Source organism: Pelodiscus sinensis, chromosome 1, assembly GCF_049634645.1.
Source record: "Pelodiscus sinensis isolate JC-2024 chromosome 1, ASM4963464v1, whole genome shotgun sequence".
In the NCBI taxonomy this organism is placed as follows: Eukaryota; Metazoa; Chordata; order Testudines; family Trionychidae; genus Pelodiscus; species Pelodiscus sinensis.
In genome coordinates this window covers 309,534,622-309,559,552 of record NC_134711.1, presented here as the reverse complement: position 1 = coordinate 309,559,552, position 24,931 = coordinate 309,534,622, and the positions used below count along the sequence as shown (strand labels likewise).

Sequence of the window (24,931 nt, the reverse complement as noted above, 5' to 3'; positions counted from 1 at the left end):
ACCTACATAAAGGCTTTTCTATGGCAGTAATTTCAGTGTCTGATCACCTAGTAGTTTTGTCTAAAAAGCAATGGTAGCTTGTGATTAATGGGACTTGAGTCAACTGACCTGTCAGGAAAACCCTGGACTTTAGTGTCTACAATGTATTTTAACCCTACATTAAGAATTTTCTGACCCCTGTCCTGACTTATGGCTTAGGCATCCACACTGCAGTGCAAAGTCCCATGTCAAAGTAAATGTACCACCAAAGTGCCTAGTGCCTCTACTCCTAGAAAACGTCTAGACTACAAACCTCTTTCAAAAAAGTGTGTCTAGACAACAAGATTTTTCAAAAAAAAGGCTTGTTTTTTCAAAAGAGGGTCTAGACGCTCTTTTTCAAAAAAGCCCTTTTTTCATGCAATAGCGCCTTTTTTCGAAAGATGACTTTCAAAAAACCATGTTATTCCTCATAGAATGAGGTTTACCACCGTCGACAAAACTGCCACGTTCTTTCAATTTACTGTCAACAGAACACGGCGGTAGTCTAGATGCAGGTAAAGTTTTTTTGAAAAAAGGCCACTTTTTTCGAAAAAACCTTATAGTCTAGACACACCCCTAATGACAACAGTCTAGCTCTAGGAATGTATAGCACAGAGGGAAACTTTGCTGCCCATCCTGTTCCCTAACTGTGGCAGTTCTACTGATGGGATTCAAGTGCCCATAAAATCATGTGAGTCCATACATTTCACAGGAGTGCAAAGGACTTACTTAGATCCTTGCTTCTACTTAATGCAGGCTCAGCTCTTGGGTCTGAGCCCTAGGTTAGCACATTTGCTGTGAAGATGTAACACCGGGGGGTTGGCTTGAGTTCAGCCTCACACCTGGGCTTAAATTGCCATATAGACATATCCTCTGTCACTAGTGGATTTAGGCTTACAGCACCTCCTGGAACTAGGAAAGTATTATCCTAGCTTATGTACATCCACTGAAACTGTAGTTCTGATGACTAGAAATACTAAGAAACAGAGACTGCACAGTGAATACATATTACATTAGATTTATACTATGCCGTTACATTGTTTTTTATATCAGAAGTTCACGACTGCCACTCTACTAAAAGAAAACCGCAGTGTAAGTGCTCAGATAATTATCACACTAATTTATTTCTTCGTAAAAACTGCAGTGATTTGCTGCCTTAATCTGAGGTATTATAATAATATCCTGCACTATAATTTCAGTTGCAAATGCATTAATTGAAATGATTTCAAGGATAATTACATGAAAACAGCAAACTAGTGTACCCAAACTGACAAGCTAAAATACAATGAACAATTAACTTGCCCTCTGGGAAATGCATTTCCATTCTCTGAATGGCAGGTATTTAAAATGAGAGACTGCTTTGGGACGTGCATGCTTTGGCACCTTCACAGGCAATTGTCTCTGTTTATCAGTTATCAAACTTGTATTATTTTATTATGATTTCCAGAACTGACAGAGTAAGACAAACAATATTTATTATTCCACCTCCCCCACACACTAAGTTATATCTATAATTTCCAGCCCCCCACATCTTTTATCTTACTCTCTGGCTTTGAATCTTATAGAGCTTCTGTTTGTACAAAAAAAGAACAACACAAGCAAACATCCTAAAAAACCTTCCCTCCAAATCAAAACACATTTCTGCAAAAAACTGATTGTGAAATATACTCACTCTTTGCTAGATGTAGAATTAGAATGTAGACATTTCTGGTCCCCAATCTTGACCTCAGACCCTGACAACGCACATGCATGAGCACGTGCGTTTTAGTGCAACTGGTATTATTTTTTTTAATGGTTCAGTAAGTGACACTCCTGCCCCTTTGAACCAACATGCTGACTTTGTGAGAGCTGGTATATTAACCCCATTATCCTAGTCAAATTCCAAAATAAATAACTTGCTTTCTGTCTACTTAAATTTCCTCTTGCAGTTTCAGCGAGAAAAGTTATTCTCTTTCCAACTATTGTATAATGCCACTGGTTACATTTTAACGATGTGGTTACACTTTAGTGGTGGCTAAGCACCCTATGATCTATAACAGATTGCAAGTATCTAAAATGGTGTTACAAGGATGAGAGGGAAAATTATTTCCCTTAACCTCTAAGCAATGGGATTAAATTGCAAAATGGGAGTTTTAGGTTGGACATTAGGAAAAACTTCCTGTCGGGATGATTAAGCACTGGAATAAATTACATGAGGAGGATGTGGAATCACAATCAGTGGGATATTTGAGTGCAGTTAGACAAATCACAAGCAAATCATTTAGTGCCTCAGTTTTCCCCACTTGTAAACTAGGGATAATAACACTTCTCTTCAGTGGGGTGTTGAGGATAAGGTACTTAGCTACTGAGGCAATGATGGCAGCCATATAACTACCGCAGATAAGCTATCTATCTAGAGAGAAACTGCCTTGCAATGTACAGTTCTGTAAATATATAGAGGACTAGGGGATAAGTGCTGTGCCGATATAAGTGTTACATATCTGTAGCACTCTTAGGTTTATATCTCTTATTTTGCTGTGTACAGAACTACCACATCCCTTGGGATTCTGTTGTCTCTGGAGACAAGCAGATGTTTTGTTCTTATTTCTATGCAGACTGTCAAATGTCACATGTGCTCTCACAGAGATTTTACTTTACAGGTTTTTTTTATCAAACAAAGCAGATTACAACTGGAAATACCTCTTTGCTCTTTGTGAACGGGGAAAGAACTTTTGTTATCCAGAAGCAAACGTAAAGCTGTTTTGCAACTGGTTACCACTGGATCAAAGCATGAGGAATGAAGAAAAAAAAATGTGTGTCCCATCTTCATAACAGACCTTCTAGAATGGGATGGGTTTTCCATTTATATCCTGGTTTCAATGTATTCTGAACCACTGCAACTTGTGGAACAGGGTTAGACAAACATGGCTTGCAGGTATATGCTTCTAGAGAAAAAAACTGGATTTTTTTTTAAAGTTTAAAGACTGGAAATTCATGGTCATTTTAAATATATTAAAACCAATTTCATAGCTGATATTTTGAAGGGAGAAACAGTGCTGAAAACCCGAGAGAGATTATTCGGACTTCCTCAACACTGTATCTGACAGCCTCAAATCCTAGGTCTTCCCCAGCTTGCTAATGATATAGACTTCTAGCCTGTGATCATCACTTTGATCCAAAGGACATTAGGTGGCTGCATCTCCATGCAAATGCACCATGTCTGCGAACCTCCAGAAATCTGAGTAGGAGGAAGAAATATTCAGAAAGGGGTTGCATGGCTTGTGTTGCTAGGCAACCACTTCCTTTGCATCTCTATGTTAAGAATAGCATCCGCTGGGAGTCCGGATCTCAAGCTTGGCAGCAGAAAAGAGAAAATTACAAGTGTACAGTATGGGCCACATTGTGTGCTAAATGGGAGGTTGCAAGGGACCGGGCCTTATGGTGGCTGCTTGAGCTCAGGGGCTGCTTTCTTCAACATTCCTATGGATGCTGAGGTCCCCACAGGAGATAGGGAGGAGAGAAGAGAAAGGGTATGGGTGTGTGACACTTCTGTACTGATTAGCAGAGCCAGCTGCCTGTTGAGGGAAATGCTTACAGCACCACAGATATGGCTGGAGAAAGTGCCTTATACTGCTGTGTAATGTATTAGAAAAAGAATAAAATAGAGCTGAGAAGTGATTTAATTACAGTGTATAAATACCTTTCTGGGGGAGACATACTGGTCACTAGAGGTATGTCTACACTACAGTATTATTTTGAAATAACGTGTCTACACACAAAATGCATGTCGAAATAGCATTTTGCTATTTTGAAATGGCGCGTCCACACTGAGTGGATTCTGAAACATATTTAAGGCTGGCCGGAACCAGTTCCAGCAGGGCACCAGGTCAGGACTTATTGTGTGGGGCTGCTGCCTGAGGCTATCTGAGGTCTGTGCTTAAAGGGACCTCCCCTGGACAGCCAGTTCTCAGGTTTCCCTGCTTGCTTGTCTACCTCGATGAGGGAAAATAAAGCATTTTGTCTCTGTGTGCTCTAGTTGCCCTCTCTTGGGACACCACAGCACTCTGCAACATGGAGCCAGAGCTTCCCCTGAGCACTCTGGTGCTTCTCTTGGACACATTGCTGCGAGTCTGGCTGCACTTTCTGCAGGCTGCCATCCAGGAGGTCCATTGGGTGGCTGTCAGTATCCAGGAGGCCCTGTGGGAGAGCTTTCACCCTGAGGAGCACTAAGAGCCTCCCTGGTCTGCCCCACTGGGAGCTTGTGCTTCATTCCTCCCTCATGTCCTTCCACTTACCCCCCCCCCAACCCTCCTTCCTGATGTCAAATAAAATACCCATATTTTCATGAACACAAACTCTCTTTATTTAACATCTGGTGCATCCTCCTGTGGCGCTGTGCTCTGGAATGGCACTTCGTGTGTTCCCACATGCAGAGACTGCTGTGTGATCCCCACACTGCAAAGTCAAGTGTGGAGCATGCAGCTGCCCCTCGCTGCCCATCACTTCCACCTTGTGTGTGTAGGGAACATGATGGCACTCATCTGATGGGCCTTCCCCGGCCTCGGACGATGCCTTGGACATGTCCAGAGTATGGGGTACTGGCTCCAGGATCCAGACGGTGATTGTGCTGACCTTGTCTGGCTCCTCCTCTTCCTTCTCCTCTGCATCTCTGCCCTCTGGGAGGGCAACGATGGGTGTCTCGAGCCCTGAATCCACTACTAGGGGGAAAAGACTGCCCTGCCCCCTAGTATGCGGTGGGGCAGGTATGAGGTTCTGCCCCAGAGCAGGAGCTGAGGTCCTGGGCCTTGGCATATGCCTGGCAGAGCTCTTTAACATTCATCCACACTTGCCCCTGGGTGCGGATGTGCCCCTTAGTGGCCAGGCTATTGGCCATGCGGCCATAGATGTTGGCATTCCAGTGTCCGGTGCAGAGATCATAGAGATTGCTCTCATCACCCCAAACCTCAGGAAGGTCCAGGATCTCCACACCAGACCAGGAAGGCACATGACTTTTCTGTGGTCTTTTCTCCAGACCAGGAAGGCAGTGGAGAGCTGGGTGGGAGCAGCAAAGTCGCTCATTTTGAGCTACCTCAATGCACTGGCAGCTGCTGGGTAGCTCACGACTGTGAGGGCCTGCTGTCTGCTGCAACCCCTTTCTCCTGAGGCTGCAGCTTTAAGGGCTCCAGGGGAAGGAGGGACTACTGAGTTTTGATGAGTGTAGACCAGTATTTTTTAAACTTTTTAAGACCGAGGAACACCAAACAAATTTTTTTATGCGGTACACCAAGGATATTTTTGTTGAGAAAGAAAGAAAGAAAAAAAAAAAGGTTGTGGGAAAAAAGGTCAGGGGGAAGTTACTGAGCAAAAAAAAAAGTGTTGCCTGCCCCTTTAAGGCCATATTTTGAATTCTGTTGTTCTCTGCAGCACACCTCTGACTGCCTCATGGCACACGAAACACAGTTTAAGAAACACTGGTGTAACATGGCACTGTGGGAAGAGCTGGAGGCCAATTATTTTGAAATAATTCCAGCCACTCTGTCTACACAGGCACTATTTTGAAATAGCTATTTCAGAAGAGGCATTATTCCTCATGAAATAAGGTTTACAAATGCCAAAATAAACCACCTGTTATTTCAAAATTATTTTGAAATAATGGGCTAGCTGTGTATTTCAGACATCATTCTGAAATAACGCTGCAGTGTAGACGTCCTCTCAAGTGTCGAAACTTCTGTTTGTCTTGCTTGCTTTTTGCCTGTGAGACTCTGCTTTTCTTTCCCTCTCTTTCACACTTTACCCAAAACACTACTTAGCAAAGCAAAAGCTTCTGCATCCACTCAGTCTAAAATTGCTGCTTTTGTTTTAGGTGGAGGTTTGCCTTTAATTTATCCTTACAGTTATGCTATTTAAAAGATGCATTTACATCCATCAACCTCAATAAGGTTTATACTAAGCTCATAACAATAGTCATTTTCTTCTGGAAAACACAATACACACTTGTAGTTATTTTAAAAGCTTTTTCTGTTTTGTTTTTATCCCCAAGGAATTCTTCCTTTCTGGTATGTGTGGCATTTTTTAAATTGCTGTTGTTCTCCATCTGAATTGATCAGAACTGTTATTAATATTTATTTTTGGAATGCTGACTTCATTCTGTACACTGCAAAGGAGACAAGGGGCTTGCCTTAAAATCTGCCAGGAGCTTAGATTCCTGTAGAATTCTATGGCTGTAAAAAGTACCACTTGCATTTGCAAGCTAACTCAAGCTTGATGCATGGGAGAACCAGCTTGTGGGGGATGGAGGAGAAATCCCATTTTTTCTGTGTGAAGACTGAGCCCTCTAAATGTACTTAAAAACAATGAATAGTCTAGAAGTCCACTAATACTCCAGTCATCTGCAGAAGTGCGTTGTACCCATGAAAGCTCATGATACCATCTACATGTTTTCTTAGTCTTTAAAGGACTTCTAGACTATTCATTGTTTTTTAAGTTTTCTAGTTACAGACTAACTTGGCTACCCCTCTGAAGTTTTTGACCCTCTGAATGTGTCATTGATTAATTGGCATGGAGGTCAGGAGATAAGCATATAGAGTATTCTGTGAATGCACATAAATGAAGCAGCACAGAGGAACTGATAATATTCTGACAAGGCTGGTGACTGTGGCAGCTGGTGGCTATGATAGTAGCTAGTATGTCTGAAAGACCATTGTGCAACTCTAGTGACTGATGGAAACAGTTCAAGTGAAATTGGGATAATACAAATTTTATCTTAACCCTGTGTCTCTGAAGGTACTCTCCAGTGTACACTGTTGTTTGAACTAATTCCTGTAAACTCAAGAGTATGCACCTGCAGATCCCTTTTCAGAATTTGTGCCTAAGATTGTTGCAGACATCCAAAATGTCATTGAAACAGGCACCATCTGACAGGTGTCTGACCCTAGCCTCTGTTTGCCAAAGGTTGGAGATGGATGGCAGGAGAGAGATGGCTTGATCATTACCTGTTTGATTCACTCCCTCTGGGACACCTGGCATTGCCACTGTCGGCAGACAGGGTGCTGGGCTAGATGGACCTTTGGTCTGAGCCAGTATGGGCATTTTTATGTTCTTATGTTCTTAGGTGATATATAGCAGGTCAGAGGACCTTTATATTTTTTATTGAACATCTAGCTTCAAAAGAAACCAATAAGCTGTTACTATTGCCTATACCTATGTGGTACGTGGTCTTAAATTGAAATATTAAGAGACCCAAAATGGAATTTAGAGGTACAAAATTACAAAATTTTCAGTGACAATTTTAAGCAAAAACTTAATTTGGAAAATGTTGACCAGGTCCATAGAATCATAGGACTGGATGGGACCTCGAAAGGTCTTCTAGTCCAGTCCCCCATGTTCCTGGTGGGAGTAAGTATTATCTAGATCACCCCTGAAGATGTTTGTCTAACCTTCTTTTAAAACTCTCCAGTAATAGAGATTCAAAAATCTCCCTAGGCAATTTGTTCCAGCGCTTGACCACCTCTGTAGTTACCTCCTCATCTTAAATAAGCTCTTGGAAACGTTTTACCTGTGGATCCTTCAATTATAGTCCAAAAAATGTACTGTGGTGATAAATTCAAGGTGCCTACACTAGAAAACTATTTTGAAATAACTAAAATCAATTTAATAACTCTCAAAGTAACAAAATCAAAATAGCATGTCCCCAATAAAAGGGAAGCCTCAAAATTAGTCTAAGGCAGACTCCATTATTGTGGACGTGCTACCTGGACTTAGAACCCCAGGAAATACTGAGGAGTAATTACTATTTAATTTAAATCTATTGCTTAAGGCTGATTTCATTGTTTTGGTAAATAATTGTACCTTCTTTTTAGTTTCTTGCAAATCTGAGTCAGATTTTGTATAAATTGGAGCCAACATACCCACAAAAATACTTATAAAAATGCTGACTAGTATCAAAATTCTTACAGCTATCACAGTTTTAAACATGGGTGTTTATTTAAAAGAAAGTTGTGGGTCATGAAAGTTTGTTTTGGATCTTGAATTTGTTTTGGCTGGTTGCATACAACTGGAACATCTTGCCAGAGCCAATTATATGCTGATGAGGAAGGTGACAGCAGCAGCAGGTGGGTTTGATGGCAGCCCATCTGTCTGCTGGTTTTACAGCTCCAAGCGTGAATGGAAAAGTCTGTAGACCAACTGCAATAAGGGTAAGGCAGCTATGGAGGTTTAAAACTTCATGTAAATGGTTAGTTTAGGAACCATTAGATAAAGCACCAGGGTCCTAATCCTTCCCACAGCAGCTGGAGGGTGTGCTATGGAGTGTGGCCAGGAGGTTAGGGAAGCGAATTATCTTTCCACACAAGCTGTGGAATGGTAATGCAGCTTTAGGGCTTGAGTAACCTCCAAATTGCTTACACACATCCTTTGGTAGCCAGATCGTAGCAACTCCCACTCCAACCTCCCAGCTGTCTTGCAGCTGAAAGGTTTAGCTAGAACTGTTTTGCCCAGCTGTTCCTCTGAATTCCTGCTCTGTCCTGATCCATAGGGAACTCTGGAGAGAAAGGCTCTTTGGCACACAGGGAGTGTGCATCCCTTAAATTTCTGAATCCTGCCTCCTTTCCCACACAGTTGGGGGCAGATCTTCTGCTGGTATAATGGAGCTATGGCAATTTTCAAAGAAATTCTGTGAGGAGCCCCAGAGATGGGGCAGGATTGTCCCAAAGGTAGCACCTTCTTACAAGCCACACACAAAAAGGAGGAACTGATGGAAAAAAAACAATGGTACGGATTGACCTCAGTGGGGCTAATTCTCATCTCCCTTACTAAGCTTGTAAATCGTAAGTGACTGCACTGAGGATAATGTAATTCCAACTGGTATAATGACAATTGGAATCGAGCCTTGAAAGACAGGAAGCTTTGGATCACCTGTGCGTGAAAAGCATCAAAATGCAAAGTATCCTTTGCTCTCCCAGGCTATGTCTACACTACAGAGTTTTTCCAAAAAAACATCACTTACACCCACACAGCAATCATGTTCTTCTGAAAGAAAATCGAAAGAACAGAGGGGTTTATGCCACACTGGTAAACCTCTTTCTACGAGGAAGAAGCCTTTTTATGAAAGAGTTCTTTCAGAAAAAGGCGTGTGCGGATGGGGAAGAGGGAGTTCTTTCGAAAGAAGAGGAAAGAGGAAAAAGCACAAGTGCCCTTATGACTATTCCGCCAATAGCTATTACATTGTACATCACATCTTAAATGCAAGATAGCGTACATTCAGTGTGGATGCTATCTTTTGAAAAAGCAGAGCACTGTTTTGATGCACTGTGGCAGTATGGACACTCTCCTTCAAAAGTTTTTTTGGAAGATCTCTTCCAGAAAAGCTTCTTCTGAAAGAAGCCTGCAGTCTAGATGTAGCCCCATTGTAGTAGAATAACCTGTGACACAAGTATGAATAGTGATCTAAATAGTGTTCAGTTCTCCAGCTGGCTTGAAGCTCATGGTTTGGTAACTTTTTTCTTTCCTGGAGATTAAATATAGGAGGGGAAAAGGATGGATAACAGTGTCATTTATTTTTACGCACACTTTGGAATATTCATAGGTGAATTTTTTTGTGTGCCAGTGATGTGTGAGATAGTGCTATTCTGCTCTCATTTTACCTGCTTCATGATTTTAGCAGTGCGGGAAAGATTATGATTATAAATGATGTTGATGATGATGATGGCAAAGCCAGGCATTCCCCATTTTGAGTTATTTGCAGAACATGAGTGCAAGGATGATAAGTGAAATTCAGAAATGAAATATAAGGATGGTAGCACATGTTGAAAAAAGATACATCACAGAAGGGGATGCCAAAGCTACAAAAAAAGTTTTTTGACTAGGTTTCTTCATGCCCCAGGAATAAGATAGACAGGAGGTGGATCACTTCTGAATTAATGAAGATAAGGGACCAAAATATATATTAGATGTGATAGTTACTCATGCTCCTTCTACTCATCCCTCACGCCAGCCACCCCACATGCCTGGCCTAACATTTAGGTTCCAGTTCAGCAAAACACTTGTATGTACTGAAGCTGACAATAAACTCCTGGATTGCAATTGTATGAATGTTCGTCTATGCCCTGTCAGCTGATTCCAGTGGGACTTAGCACATGTTTAAAGTTGATTGCCTGTGTGGAGAGTATCATGTCAAGACTGCAAAGAGCCCAACTATGACCCCAAATGCCCTGACAGATGAGGAATTGGACACTGGATGGAGGTGGATTCTTATGGTACATCTACATTGTAATTAAGAGCCCACAGCTCGAGCCCAAGTCAGCTGGCACAGGCCAGCTAAGGGGCTGCTTAATTGCAGTATAAATATTTGAGCTTGGGCTGGAATCCCTGCTCTAAGATTCTTTGAAGTGGGAGGATCCAACAGCTTGGGTTGCATCCCAGGTCCAAATATATATGTCCCATTTAAACAGCAAGCCTGAGTCAGCCACCATGGGCCAGCTGTGGGTGTTTACAGGGGATACTTGTAGATATACCCTCAGCCCTTAGAGCCCTGGTCAGCTAATGATCAGGGAGGCCTTCCTGCTGCCAGGTCACCCCTCACTGGAGTAGAGGAATGCTGTGCCATCCCTCAGCCCTACCCAAGGTGGACAGGGGATCTGATAGAGGCTGCCTGGTTGGTTCTGGCCAATAGGCAGTTGCAGGGGTAGGGCTGGCAGGTGGCCACTTGGAAGAGGCAGGAATCACATGTTGCTGTTGTTGTGATAGGGAGCAAAGAGACTGAGCCCAAATCTGGGAGGCTGGCCCAGGAAGCCGCCTGGGTCCACAGCAGCAGCCCTGCTGCCACAGAGCTCAAGCCCAAGAGAGGCAGCCTTGACTTTCACTCTGACCCCAGGAAGAGATAACTGGAAATGCAGCAGAGCCTGCACCTGACCTCTCTGAACCACTGCAAGGGAAGGAAGGCTGAAGGCAGCTTGGACCATTGTTTTTCGTTCAGGTCTGGTTGTTCTGTTATGCAAACATCAGGGACTCAGGGCATTGTACTATGGACTGAGTTGACACGTGACTTTCCATAGGTGACCCTAATCAGATCATTTTTAATATCGGTGGTTTTGTCTCTGCCCTCTTGGTGGCAGATTAAATCACTAGAATGTACCTGAGTGAACCATTTATTTCTGATTAAATTAATTATTTCTCAAAGGATCTGGAAGAGAACCAAGAGATATGGCCTGAGTGAGGGACAAATGAGGTTTCTTCATGTCATTGTCCATGGGCTGGAATTTGAGGGCAACTTTTTAACTGACACTTCGCTCACTGCATCATATTTGTAATGCAATTAAGTTGACATTACTCAACGAACAATATGCGTATCTTGGTTTTAAAGCTCTTTAAATGTTGAACCTTTAATTCTGCCTTAATGTGGGACCCAATCCAGCTAATATATAGCTTATGTGTGTGTGTGTTTATATATAAATTATAGGAAAGAAACTGATTAATGAAGTTTACTAATTTTGTGAATCTCCAAAATAGCTGAAGAGGTTTGCAGATCCTGGAAATTAGCCAGGTTCAGCAATCCTCAGTAACAGCCTTGAATAATTTGAACAAATTAGCTTGGCACTGTTTGTACTTTCAGTAAACCAGGTTGACTGTTCTTATGATTGCTTTGCAAGTGTTTCCTTTTGATCTACATTTTTCAAGAATGTTCTCCAATTGATATCAATTAATGTCAAAATGACTACATTCTATTTTCTCACTACGTCTTAAAGCCTTTTAGAATAATGGTCAATGGTCTGTAATATAATGCCTGCTCATATCCACCCAACCCTACACATTCTTCTGGGGTAGCCATCTTAGCAATTCAAGAGATACCTTGACTAGTGCTGGCAGCCTTGGAAAAATTCCGGGTGTGTTGCTGTAAGTGGAATGTCTACAGAGAAATAATTATTACCGTATTTTCCGGCGTATAAGACGACTTTTTATACTAAAAAACATCCCCCAAAAATCGGGGATCGTCTTATACGCTGGGTATAAACATACAGGCAGTCCCCGACTTGCAGGTACGAACGGGGCTTTTCTTGCCCCGGAGGACACGGACTGCGGGGAGAGAAAAGCTGCTCTGTGTCTCCCTGGTCTGCAGACCAGGAAGCCACGGAGCAAAGCCGCGGAGGGGCCCCGCTGCTCGAGCCCCTCCGCGGCTTTGCAAAGCCTCGGGGGAAGCCGGCAGCGGGACAGCCCAGACGCGCTGCGGCTGTCCCGCTGCCGGCGTCCTCAGAGGCTTTGCTCCCGGTGTCCCTGGTGTGCTGGAGACGGTCCCCAGCAGACCAAGGGCACCGGGAGCAAAGCCGAAGTGGCCGCAGGGTGCCGCGCTTCTGAGGCTTTGCTCTGGCAAAGCCTCAGAGGCGCGGGACCCCGCCATGGCTGCGGCTTTGCTCCCGGTGTCCCTGGTCTGCTGGGGACCGTCTCCAGCAGACCAGGGACACCGGGAGCAAAGCTGGGGAGGCGGAGGGGTCCCGCGCCTCTGAGGCTTTGCTCTGGCAAAGTCTCAGAGGCGCGGGACCCCGCCGCGGCTGCGGCTTTGCTCCCGGTGTCCCTGGTCTGCTGGGGGGGGGGGGCGCAGTTAGTGTGCCCCCCCCAGCAGACCAGGCTTTTGTTGTGGACCCTGGGGTAGAGCAGCTGGGGCGCTGCTGGTTGGCCTCTTAAGGGGGGGTAGTCTTATACGGCGAGTATAGGCAAAAACCTATGTTTTAACTAGAAAATTAGGGGGTCGTCTTATACGCCCAGTCGCCTTATACTCCGGAAAATACGGTAGATGGAAGAAAGGTCCATTTTTCTTGAGCAGATTAAAAAATACTAGTTTTAAAGCCTAGAATTAGTAAGGCTATGCCTTTGGCAAGCACTGTTTTCTCCACTTTCTCTTTCCTATAGAGAAGAAAGAGACCAAGAAAGGTTTTGCTATTTATGATTTTTAAGGCAACCACTTATAGCTATTTACTCTTACTGGTAATCTGTACATTTGAGAGAGCAAGTACATTTTCTTACCTTTGCTCATGAGACTGAAATGAATGAGCACAGCTGGAATAAAATGCTGAAATGGAAATGACTTCCTGTCAGAGGCTAAGCATGACAATCTTTTGCAGTGGTGCCTTACATGGTTATTTTTGTAATTGTTTCATGTTCCCAGAATTGGAGAGCTACAAGCATCTAACGACAAATCCTTAGAAATTATAGGGAAGGATTTGTTTAGTTTCACTCTTGCTGCATGTGGTTTTGATTTCTACCTGTCTAAGAATAAATCAATACACATCTAAGGCTGTGAGGATAGAAAATCTACACTGACATTTCCCAGTCTACAGAAAATACTTTACAAGGGGAAGCTTCAGTAAGGGGACAGTGATATTATAGCTGTGGAGCACAGTGCTAGGAGTCAAACTACAAGAGCAAGGGAACATTCTGTTAAATTGCAAGTCCATAAACCTATAATTAGTAGAAGGTTTCTTTACTTCAGAACAGAAGTGAGCAATTCAGTCTTATGCTTTTCAAAGCCGAACAGAATAGGACCCAGGAATCATGACTGGCTGTGGAAGCCTAAGTAGACAAGACCTAGGAATGCAAAGGAGGTAGCTTGCTCAGGTTTGTGAGTAGAATGGGGACATAAAACCTTTCCAGTCAGTCCCTTAGCTCTGTGGCTCTACAGACCGCTGCATTCAGCACTCTGAAATCAGGATTTCATTCAGCATGATGTGCAGTCTTTTGTGGAGAAAGATTAATAAAAATTCCAACAATTCTTCCATTAAAAACAAACTGGGTGCTATTTTAGCAAGCACGCCTGGAAACTGCCTGTGCCTGCCACCAGACCACATAAACCAGAATGATTTCCAGTGTGGTGAAAAGCTTTTGATTCAAATGTGTTGATTTTCTCCACTCTCTCCTAATTAAAATTCTGCATGCTGATGCTCCGTGAAACAATATAAAATATAAGACAAAGTAATAATCCAAGGTCATGTTTTGTGCAGCATAAATAACTTATTAGAAGTGTCATGTTGCTTAGGAACATCTAGTAGAGCACACATGTTCTTTCCCTGTGCTTACAACTGTGTGATTTATTAGCTTGAAGGACAACTTTCTGCCTTTGTCAAGCAGACTTTTGTTAAGGGAAAGGCAAGATATCTTGAAGTCTGAGCAGGAATCTGAATAAGTAAGAAAAGCTTCTATAATGGGGAAATCAGCAAAACAATGCATCTAATCTTTGAAATGCATAAATGATGGGGAATGTGTAACATTAATAAAACATGCTACTTGCTATATGCATGAGTTTAATGATCGGAGTACACTGACCCCTCTATGCCTTCTGGGCAACCCTAATGTTACAGGAGGTGGGATTACTCAAATGAAATAATATGTGAATTAAGCTCTAATGGTTACGTATAAAATAAAATGTGCTACAACAACAACAACAACAAACAGGTGGCATTGAAAAATGAAGGCCATCAAAAATGAAACAATGTAAGGGCAAAGTACTACATCATCAAGCGCGAGACATTTATTCTAGTATTTGTATTAATTCTGGCATGTCATTCCAAAAAATTAGATTGAAACGATGAAAAATGAACAAATACTCCAGTGTAGCAGTAGCAACACCATAAATATGATTGGAAAATCTCTTTCATTATCAACTCCTGTTTTCAGACTCAAGTTTCTAAATATTTCACTTTTTGGGATGAAATTTTCTATGCTTATTTTCAGTGCATTGGACAAAGTTTGGGAGAAACATTGGTAAAATTCAGAATAGCTGTCTTTGAGAGAGGTGTTGTTTTGCACACAGTTAATATTATTTCAGATGCTCTTATTGTGCTAAAATTATTTTTAAAAGCTTTATTTTGAAACCCATTATGAGGATTATTTATAATTTCAGTACTCCAACTGAAATTGTACATTCACACAATTAGAGACAGTTCTGTCCCAAAGAGATTACAATCACAGCAGATTTTTTTTCCAGAAGTAGGTAGTACTTCAATAATGTGTTACTTCAATTTCCTTTTTCTGCAATTCCTGCAACCACCTCCTCTAATTCTCTACCAGGTTCCATTCCCAACCTAAATTCCAATGGCTTTATTCTGATGATAAAGATGTAGCTTTTTATGTCTTAGTTCTAGTAATATGACAAGGGCCAAGTTTACCCTCACTTCTGTCCCCAACCTCAAGGGTTTACAAAGGTTGCAGGTCACAGAGTTTCAATGCTAGGTGTAAATCCATCCTATACATTGCCATAGGGGAAAATGGGACTTTCTTTCCCTTCCAATCTCTGGGGAATTCCTCACTGTAAAAGAGCTCTCGGCTCTTAAGCCCTTCCAAGTGGTGGCATGTGATTCTACACCTTTTTTCTCACCTCAGCCAACTTCAGCTGGTCTTCTATGACTTGGTCCTCAAGTGAAATCACAAATTCTATATGACGCCTTCTGGGATATAAAAGGGTCCAATAAATAAACAGACTATTTGCCCTTGTTAGAGCCTTCAGGCCTGGCTCTGAGACTTTTAAATTAAGTCCTCTGTGTGGACTCTCAAATAAGGCCTGTCCCTTTCTTGTATCTGTAGCTGGTAGGGGGAGCATGGCACACCCACTTCTCTGACTTCCAATCCAGGGAGCTTATGCATTAAGCTATAATGTACTGCTTACTCCAGTCCTTCACTGCTGTTTCCATGCACTTCTTCCCACTAGGCCCTTTTATCTCAGGCCCTTGTCATCTGCCCTCTCTCTCTGCAATCCCAGCTATGAAATTGAACCAGCAGTATCCTCAGTCTGTCAGGTTCCTCTGACCAGAAAGAGGCACCCTTCTACACTTTTCTGGACCCAGACAGACACTGACCTTTGTATAAGGGCCAGCAGGGCCCTGATTGGCTGTGGCTAGGCCCTCTAACCCATGAAGAATCAGGTCTTTGTGACTATCAAAATGACTGCTTCCAAAGAGTCCCCTCTAGGCAAACTTTGAGGACCCACCTTTACCGTTCTTTTCCTCTAAGCTTGCTGATTCTTGGGCTGGGATATAGTAGGATTGCAGGGCCCCCACAAAGAAACCTCAAGGCCAAATACACCCCATCATACCCTCACACTCCATTTTCTATTGCTTTATACAGGAGGAAGCAGGGAATGATAATCCTGGCAAGTGACCTGCATCCACATGCTGCAGAAGGTGAAAAAAAAAAAGTTACTCCCAGTCTGACCTAAATGAACAGATCCCTTGCTACTTCTTCAAACTGCTGACTCTTGCACTCCCCAACATTTTGCTGGAAGATATCTGGCATGTGTGGGGCTGAATGTCCTGGTTGCGGCAGGCCCTAAGGAAGTAAGCGGGAGGGGGAGAGGGCTGGGCCACACAGCCCTAGCCTCAACCCCAGCTAGACATGTGGGGAGGAGGCAGAACTACAGGTGCCAGTCTCGGCATCTCCTTGGGAGAGGTGGGGCTGCATTGGTCAGCCTCGGTGGTGCTCCTAGGGAGGATGCCACAGTGGTGGGACAGCTGGGCAATAGGATCCCCCCACCCACCCAGTCTGGCACTGAGGATTGGGGGAAAGGACTTTTGGGGTTGGGGAGCCATTTGCCAGTGGCCAGCAATATAGAAAGCTCTGGCTCCAGCTGGCCACTTTCTTCCTGGTACAGCCTCCCCCTGTTGTCACTGTGCAGTGTAAATGTCCCCTGCACTCACTGCCTTCCATGGTCATTGAAGAATATAGCTGTTCCTGCTCCCAGCCCCCTCCCTTTCTGTGTTATGGAAAACAATCAGATTTTAGGTACATCCATTTCCCTGGCACAATCAAACCCTGACATTGCTTTAAGTTGGGATAAGAGAAAGTGGAGTACAAAATTTGGTCATCCTAGCTCTTAAAGATTAGGACAAGGTTGGGCAATAATTTTTGATGGAGGGGGCCAATCCCAAGATTTTGGAAAGTGGTCAAGGGCCACACTCTTACATGGTATCAGTGGAGGAGATGCAGGGTCTGGGATGGAAGTTGGGTGCAGAAGGAAGCCTGGGATAAAGGACGGAGATGCAGAAGGGAGAATGGCATCTAGGAGGGACTTTGGGCAAAGGAGGTAGTTGTGGCCTAGGGCAGAGAACTGGGGTGCGGGGATTTGGGTTATGACATAGGGTAAGGGGATTGTGATCTGGAGCAGGAGATGGAGTGGCAGATCTGGAAGGGGGTATGGGTGCATGTGGAGTGTGGCAGGAGTGTGGGGCAGAGGACTGAGGAAGGGAGGAGCTAAGGTGCCAGAGGCAGGTTCTCGCCAGGACTAGGGTGGTAGTGTAGACATACCCTGAGTGAGCAGTAGGGTTGAGCTTTGTGGCTGCCTCTTATTCAAACAGGCAGCTCTCTTTGGCCAGTGTCTGTCCAGAAACCGGATAGTAAGATTGTGCTGGGGGCAGGACCAGGGTCTGAATCTTCCCCCCTCCGCTCCGGACTCAAAATTGCCTCAGAGCCATGTTTCTGAGAGGTGTGCGGGGCTCCTCTGCAAGCAGGAAAGCCTGCCTGGGCCTCCACACTGCCTCTGTGGGCCAGATCCAGTGGCTAGGCAGTCTGGATGAGGCCCGTGGGCTGTATTTTGCCCAGGTCTGGTTTAGGAGGAGCTCTTGAACAAACAGACTCCCAGACAGATGGATGGATTCATGGACAAACGGACATGCACAAACTCTCTAATATATGCATATGTAAATAATAATAATAAAACGAACAGATGATACTCATTTTTTCAGGGCAACATCCTGAAATATCACATGGTGGGAAGAATGAGGAGATAGTCTCTTTGAGATTACATATGTGAACACAGTAGATGAGTTTTAGATGTTCATAAATTTCTTTTTGATATTCAAATCACTTGGATGAACTAATTCTGTAGGAGACTGAAGTTCTTCCTTGTTATGTTTTCCATAAATTAGACAAACACTTTTTTCTGGTGCCTACAGCCTGAACAAACTAGTAACCATCAAAGACATAGAACATAAAGGAAAACTGTTCTTCATGACGGCATAGCAATTAGAACACATTTTCCCCCTTTTCTTAAAGAGAAGACATCAAAAGTTTCACCCAGGGGTTATGTGCTGTAGATGCATTGGGTATTTTGTTTTTTCTTCTCCTTCTTCTGACTTAAAAATTTCCTGCTGTCTGGCACCCCTCAAAGGAGTCTCATTGAAGTGATAAATTGGATTTTTTCACTTATTGAACAATAATTGGATGTTTTGCTAATCATTTGTAACGAAGCAAATCTTGTTAACGACAGGTCTGTAAGTAAATCAATGCACATAATTTCATTCGAAGGAAGGACTTTTACAAATTATAGTCAGGAAGCTGAAACGTTGCTTGATAAATACATAGGAAGGGAAAATCCCGTTCACTTTTTAAATCTTGTAGAAAAACTTCAGTTCTCACTCAAAAGCCCCATTAAGCTTATGGTGTTTGGCTGAGTCAGAATTGAGTACTAGACGTACCATCCCTGCCCATCCTAGCTAATAGCCATTGGTGGACCCATTCTCCATGCATTAATCTATTTCTTTTTTGAATTCTGTTATAGTCTTAGGCTTCCCAATGTCCTCTGACAAAGAATTCCACAGGTTGACTGTATGCTGCGGGAAGAAATACTTCCTTTTTTTGTTTTAAACCTATTGCCTATTTTGATGACCCCTGGTTCTTATGTTATGAAAATGAGTAAATCCTCATGAACTTTCTCCGCATCAGTCATGATTTCATAAATCTCTATATCATCCCCCCTTAGCTGTCTCTTTTTCAAGCTGAAAAGTCCCAATCTTACCAATCTCTCCTCATGGAAGTTTTTCTAATAATTTTTGTTACCCTTTTTTGAATCTTTTCCAATGTCAGTATATCTTTTTTGGCATCTGCATACAGTATTCAAGTTGTGGGTGTACAATGGATTTATATAGAAGCAAAATGACATTTCTGCCTTATTAACGATCCCTTTCTTAATCATTCCCAACATTCTGTTTGCCATTTTGACTGCTGATGCACATTGAGTGGATATTTTCAGAGAATTATCCAAAATGACTCTGAGATATATCTCTTGAGTGATAACAGCTAATTTAGAACCAATCATTTTCATATGTATAGTTGAAATTAAAGTTTCCAATATGCATTACTTTGCATTTTTCAACATTGAATTTTTTCCCCATTTGTGAGACCCCTTTGTAGCTCTTTGCTGTTTGCTTTGGCCTTAACTATCTTGAGTAGTTTTGTATCATCTGCAAATTTTGTGTTGTCTGAAAAGTTTGCCACTTTTCCAGATCATTTATGAATATGGTGAACTGAACAGATTCCAGTGCAGAGCCTTTGAGGACCTGGGTATTTATCTTTTCACTGGGAAAACTGAACATTTATTCCTACCCATGGCTTCCTACATTTTAACTACAAAAATCCCTCTTATCTCATTACCGCTTACTTTGCTTATGAGCATTTAATGTCAACATTTCTGGAAGTCCATACTATTAACTGGATCTTCCTGGTCTACTTGCTTGTTGACACCCTCCAAGAATTGGTGAGGCATGATCTCCTCTTTGAAAAAGGTGTTGATTCTTCCCCAACATATCATGTTCACCTATGTGTCTGATAACTGTCGTCTTTCCTATAGTTCCAACTGGTTTGTCTGGTGCTGTAGTTAGGTTTACCAGCCTGTAATAGTCAGAACTGCCTCTGGAGCCTTTTTTTAAATCAGTCTTACATTAGCTGTGCTCCAGTCATCTGGTACAGAGGTTGATTTAAGTGTTAGGCTACATACAATTCACAGTGAGGAGTTCTGCAATTTCACTCTTGGGTGAATACTATCTGGTCCTGGTAACTTATTACTATTTAATTTTCAATTTGTTCCAAAACCTCTTCTACTGACTTCAATCTGGGACAGTTCCTCAGATTGTCACCTAAAAAGAATGGCTCATGTGTAGGAATGTCCTTCCCGTTCTCTGCAGAGAAGACCAGAGGCAAAGGATTGATTTAGCTTTTTCTGCAAAAGCTTTGGCTTCCTTGAGTGCTCCTTTAGCACTTCAATCATCCAATGGCCCCATTGATTGTTTGGCAAGCGACCTGCTTCTGATGTACTTACAACAAAATCCTGCTGTTAGTTTTTGTGTTTTTTGCTAGTTGCTCTTCAACTTCTTTTTTGGCCTGTCTAATAACACTTTTACATGAGACTTGCCAGAATTTATGTTCCTTTCTATTTTCCTCAGTAGGATTTAACTTCCAGTTTTTAATAGCAATTAAATCAATTATATATATATTTCTGCTTTTTTCTATTTTTTAAATTGACATAGTATATATATATATATATATATATATATATATATATATATATATATATATATATATATATATACCTTCTACTATATATTTGAGAGTTTGTGAGTAAGTAAGTCTGTCTGTCTGTCCATTGGTTTGTTCAAGAGCGCCTCCTAAACAGTAAGAGCTAGGACAACCAAATTTGGTATACAGCTTCCTCTTATCATAACTTAAAGCAAGATAAGGGTTTGATCATGCAGGAGTGGGGGGAAAGCTTCACCCTGCTCCGTGCATATGGGGACATGGAAAACCATATAGAAAAGAGAGAAAATCACAAGTCAGGTGAAAGAGCATGGCTTAGGGCGCACCTTTCCCATCTAGGCCTGCCCCGGCCGAGAGCCTCCCATCCCCAAGAAAATCCTTTTGGGAGGGAATGTGGAGCTGCAGCTTCCTCCGCCGTCATTTGTACAGTAACATTGCTGGCTGTTTCTCTTCATCAGGGAGTGAGGGGAAAGTGCACAGTTTGCCCCATTCCTTAATATGGCTGGGAAACATAGGGGGCAAATGAACCTGGACCAGCCCCAGCTGGAGGACATGCAGCCTTCCCCTGGTTGTGTCTGCTGGAACTACAGCAGTCATGGAGAGGCGCTTCTCAACTGGCCCTAAGCTGCAGCAGTGAGAGAGGGTTCTGAGAGTCCTCTTTCCCTGGGAAACTTGCATACTGAACACCTCATCCCCAAAACTGCCCCAGAAAAAATTAGTTGAATGAAGAAAAACAACTGAGTTAAGGACCTGAACATCACCTGCTAAAATTTATCTTCCACTAAATGTTTGATAGAAACTGTGTGTTTGTCCATCTGTCTAGGAGTCTGTTCAGGAATCCTAAATGGTAAGAGCTAGGACCAGCAAATTTGGTTTCCAGTTTCCTATTCTCCTAACTTAAAGCAAGGTCAGGGTTTGGTTGGGCCAGGACTATGGAATGAGTATAGAATGTGATTGTTTCTCATCAAACAGAAAGAGAGGGCTATGATAGCAGGGACAGTTATACTCCAAAATCATCACAGGGGGGCAGCAAGCCTGGAGGATAGTTATACTTCGGACTGACCACAGGGTAGCAGCAAGCAAGTGCTCCCTCATGTTCCTGACAACTGCAGAGAGTTGCAAAACAGCTGCCAGCCAGGCAGCATGGTCCCTACTGCCACGGGTTTACCCAGGACAGCAGCCAGCAGCTAGGCAGCATGGCCTCTACCATACCAATCTGCCTAGAGAGCAGCTGGCGACTGGGATGCATGACACCAGCCACCCCAGTCTGGAGAGCAGCTTCCCCACCCTCTCCACTTAGCCCCTCACCCCCTTTGCTTAGCCCCCTTACTCTGTCAAATGAACCCCCTGCATTTCCCAACCCCCTGCCCTGAATCTGAGCCCCCCACCACCTCTCCTGAGTCCTCAACTCCTGCCCTGAGTCCTGAACACCCCATGCCTCCTGCTCTGAACCCCCTACGTTCCCAAGCCCCTGTTCTGACTCCTACACTTTCCCCCACACCTCAAGCCCCATACCCTGAAGGACGTGAGCAATGCCGGGTAAATCTTCTACACAGTGTGTATGTAGGCTTTTTGTTAAATTGAGTTATAGTTTATACGTTATATACATAGACTAAGCCTGTGTTATGATAGTTTATAAATAGTTTCCATGCAGTTTAGAGATATTTCTAGCTTGTGACTGCAGGAGGCCCCCACTTGCAGCCACCTGAGTTCTGACCCTCCACACTTACAACCATTTTTGTAAGCGTGGAAGGGGCTGAAAACCCCTGACTTACGTCCTCGGCCCGCATTTACGATGGTGCACAGTGCCTCTCATAAATGAAGGTTCGAGTTACGAAGCCCACGACTTGTGACACTTCCCCACGAACCAATCACGTCGCAAGTCGGGGGCCTCCTGTATTCCTTTTCATTTCTATTTAACTAGCCTCTGTAATTTTTATGTAGTTCCCCTTTTCGAAGTTAAATGCTCTTGTGATGGGTTTATTTGGAATCTCTCCCTTACAACAAAATTAAATTTAATTACATTATGGTTACTGAGTGATTCAATTTGGACAAGTTCCTGGCCACCAGTTAGGACTAAATCAAGAATTGCCTATTGCCTTGTGGGCTCCAGGACTAACTCCTGCTGGCCATCATTAGAGGTGTCTCAAAATGTTATTGCTGTACCCTGCCATGAGGTGACATGTACTCAGTCCATAGGAGGGAGAGTTGAAATTATTATTAGGCTTTCTGTTTTCGTAACATCTCTAATCTACTTGAACATTTCACAGTCAATGTCACCCTCCAGTTCAGATGGTCAGTAGCATCTCCTATACTGTACTATATTGTTATTAATCAAACATGACATTTTTATCCATAGAGATATATTATGTGGTTTGATTCATTTCAGGTTTTTGCTATTGGTGTGGAATTGTTGTATCTCATGGGTTGTTAACATTCCATCAAGTTTCTGTGATGCCTATTATATCAATATCACTGAAGTTCACCAGTGTTAATATGTAAGCTTCCCCCCAATCTCCTCCTCTTCAGAATCCTAAATCTGCAGGTTATCCACAATCAGAAGCTAATTCTTAATTTTTCAAAGGAAGGTGAACCCAACCCCAGACAAACATCAGTGATAGAATACTCTATGTGGGAGACACTTCTGCACTATTCATCTATGGTCTTGAAACATGAGGACTTCACTAACCCATTTTTATCCTGGACAGACTCATAATACTTCCCAATATTTTTAATCTCCAGCAACTGTGCCAAATAGCACAACCACCTGCAGCCAGAAAACCCAAAGCAGTTCTGGCCACGTCACTAGGATGTTACCAACAGTGTTGGCTTTTTTCCAAGCTAAGTAAATCACACTGACATTTAGTGTTCACCTAGTCCAATAACTTTATAGACTTAATGATAGGATGCATTAATTGTTCTGTTTATCAAGGGCTCACAATTACAACTATGGATAAACTCCACTTTTCATGGAATAAACCTTGTGGAGTGAGAGCACCTGACTGTCTCTTTTTCTTAATCAAACAGAAAAATTGTAACTCAGTTCTTGGTCCCAGGCTTCAGAGCCACTTCTCCCAGGGGTCTTTTGCACTCCAGCTCATGGCAGTTCCCCAGTCTCAGTCAGTTCTACTCCTTTCTTGGAGGGCGACTTCTCTGGCCCTTGTTCTAGGGATCCACCACAGGAACTAGCTCCTCTACAGCATGGGCCTTTCCCATAGCACAGCCTGTCTCAGAAGAATTTCTTTCAGCTAGCTGCTACCAGCCAGTGGAGCTGACAGCCACTCCAGGTCCTGGCAGCATGGGGAAGGAGCTCCACACTCCTGAAAGACATGGGGCCGAGGGTAAAAGAGGTGGGGTCCTGGGCAGCCAGCACTCAGAGATCAACGTATCCTTTCCCAGCCCTTAAAGCTGTTCAGAGTGCACCACACTCTGGCAGTGATTTAAAGGGCCCAGGGCTCCAGCTGCCACTGCTGCTACTGCGGCCTCAGCGGTGGCCGGAAACCCAGAATCGCTGTGCACTGGGGCAGTTGTCCTCTTTGCTGCCCTGGTATCAGCCCTTCATACGCTCTGGTGTAGTCCGGGCCACTTTAATTGGCTGGATTGAGTTCCCCTGGACAGCTGGTTTCAGATTGTCCACAGGGACCAGCAGCCCTGAAATACATAGCTGCTTGGCACCTCCTTGTAATGTCCAGATAGGCCCAAGCAACTGCTACTGACAATTCTTGGCCTTTTACAGACATGAACTGATGAGGATTTGATCCTGTGGAGACTTGAAGGGTGCAGTAGGGGTCTATGCTTGCACACAGATAAGATGAATCAGACCAAAAGGCAGCATGGTCTAGTGAAGTGGTGTTTTGGGGTCTATTCCTGGCTCTGCAGAACATCTGGGCTTGTTTCCCCTCCCATCCTTTGTCTGTTTTAGCGATGTAGATTGTGAGCGCTCAGAGACATGCTCACTTACTGTGAGTCTCTATGATACCTTGCACAATGGGGTTCACAACTTAGGTGTTACCATAATATATATATTAAGTTCTGCGCAAAATCCACAAGTTGGTTCCCTGACTTGTGCATCCCAACTTCTTAATCTTTTTCCTTATAAAAAATAAAAGTAAAATGGTGAGGCAGTAGGTGCACCTGGGGAGATCATGAAGTGTGATCATCTTCTCATTAGCATGATGTTTAGCTGTGCTCCTCTTAAGCCTCCTACGAGATAGGAGTAATTTGATGCTTGAACACAGCCTACTGTCTGAGTCTTGCTCTTCACTGTTTTCCTTAAATGTACAACATTCCAAGTTAAGCAGAAGTCACTGCTGAATTGGAGACTTTAGAGCCATCCCTGTGGTCATGTCTACCCTACAGGAACTATATTGGCATAGCTATGGTGCTGTAGCTACGGTGGCATAACCATACAGAGTGTAGACATAGCAATGGAAAGGGTTTTTCCATTGCTGTGGGAACACTACCTATCTCAATAACAATAGCTAAGTTTACAGAAGCATTCTTCTATTGTCTAACTAATGGTTCCACTGGCATAGCTACAACACAGGGGTAAAGCAGGGCCTCTCATGTACTAAGCACCCCACATTCCAGAGACATTGAGCACAGAGTTGGAAGTGTTTGGCACTTCATTTACGAGCTTAGAGTGACT

At 43.2% G+C, this 24,931-nt stretch overlaps 1 long non-coding RNA gene across 3 annotated transcripts in view; it reads right to left on the bottom strand.

The window, feature by feature from the left end:
- LOC142826559 (uncharacterized) overlaps positions 1-1,918 on the bottom strand; it is a 115,013-nt gene extending 113,095 nt beyond the window's left edge. For 2 of the 3 annotated variants that reach the window (XR_012900767.1, XR_012900766.1), the window contains exon 1: positions 1,691-1,913. This is a non-coding gene — a long non-coding RNA (uncharacterized LOC142826559). Of the gene's footprint in view, positions 1-1,690 lie in introns of all 3 variants that reach the window. The other variant, XR_012900768.1, reaches the window with a different exon arrangement.
- Positions 1,919-24,931: the final 23,013 nt, after the last annotated feature.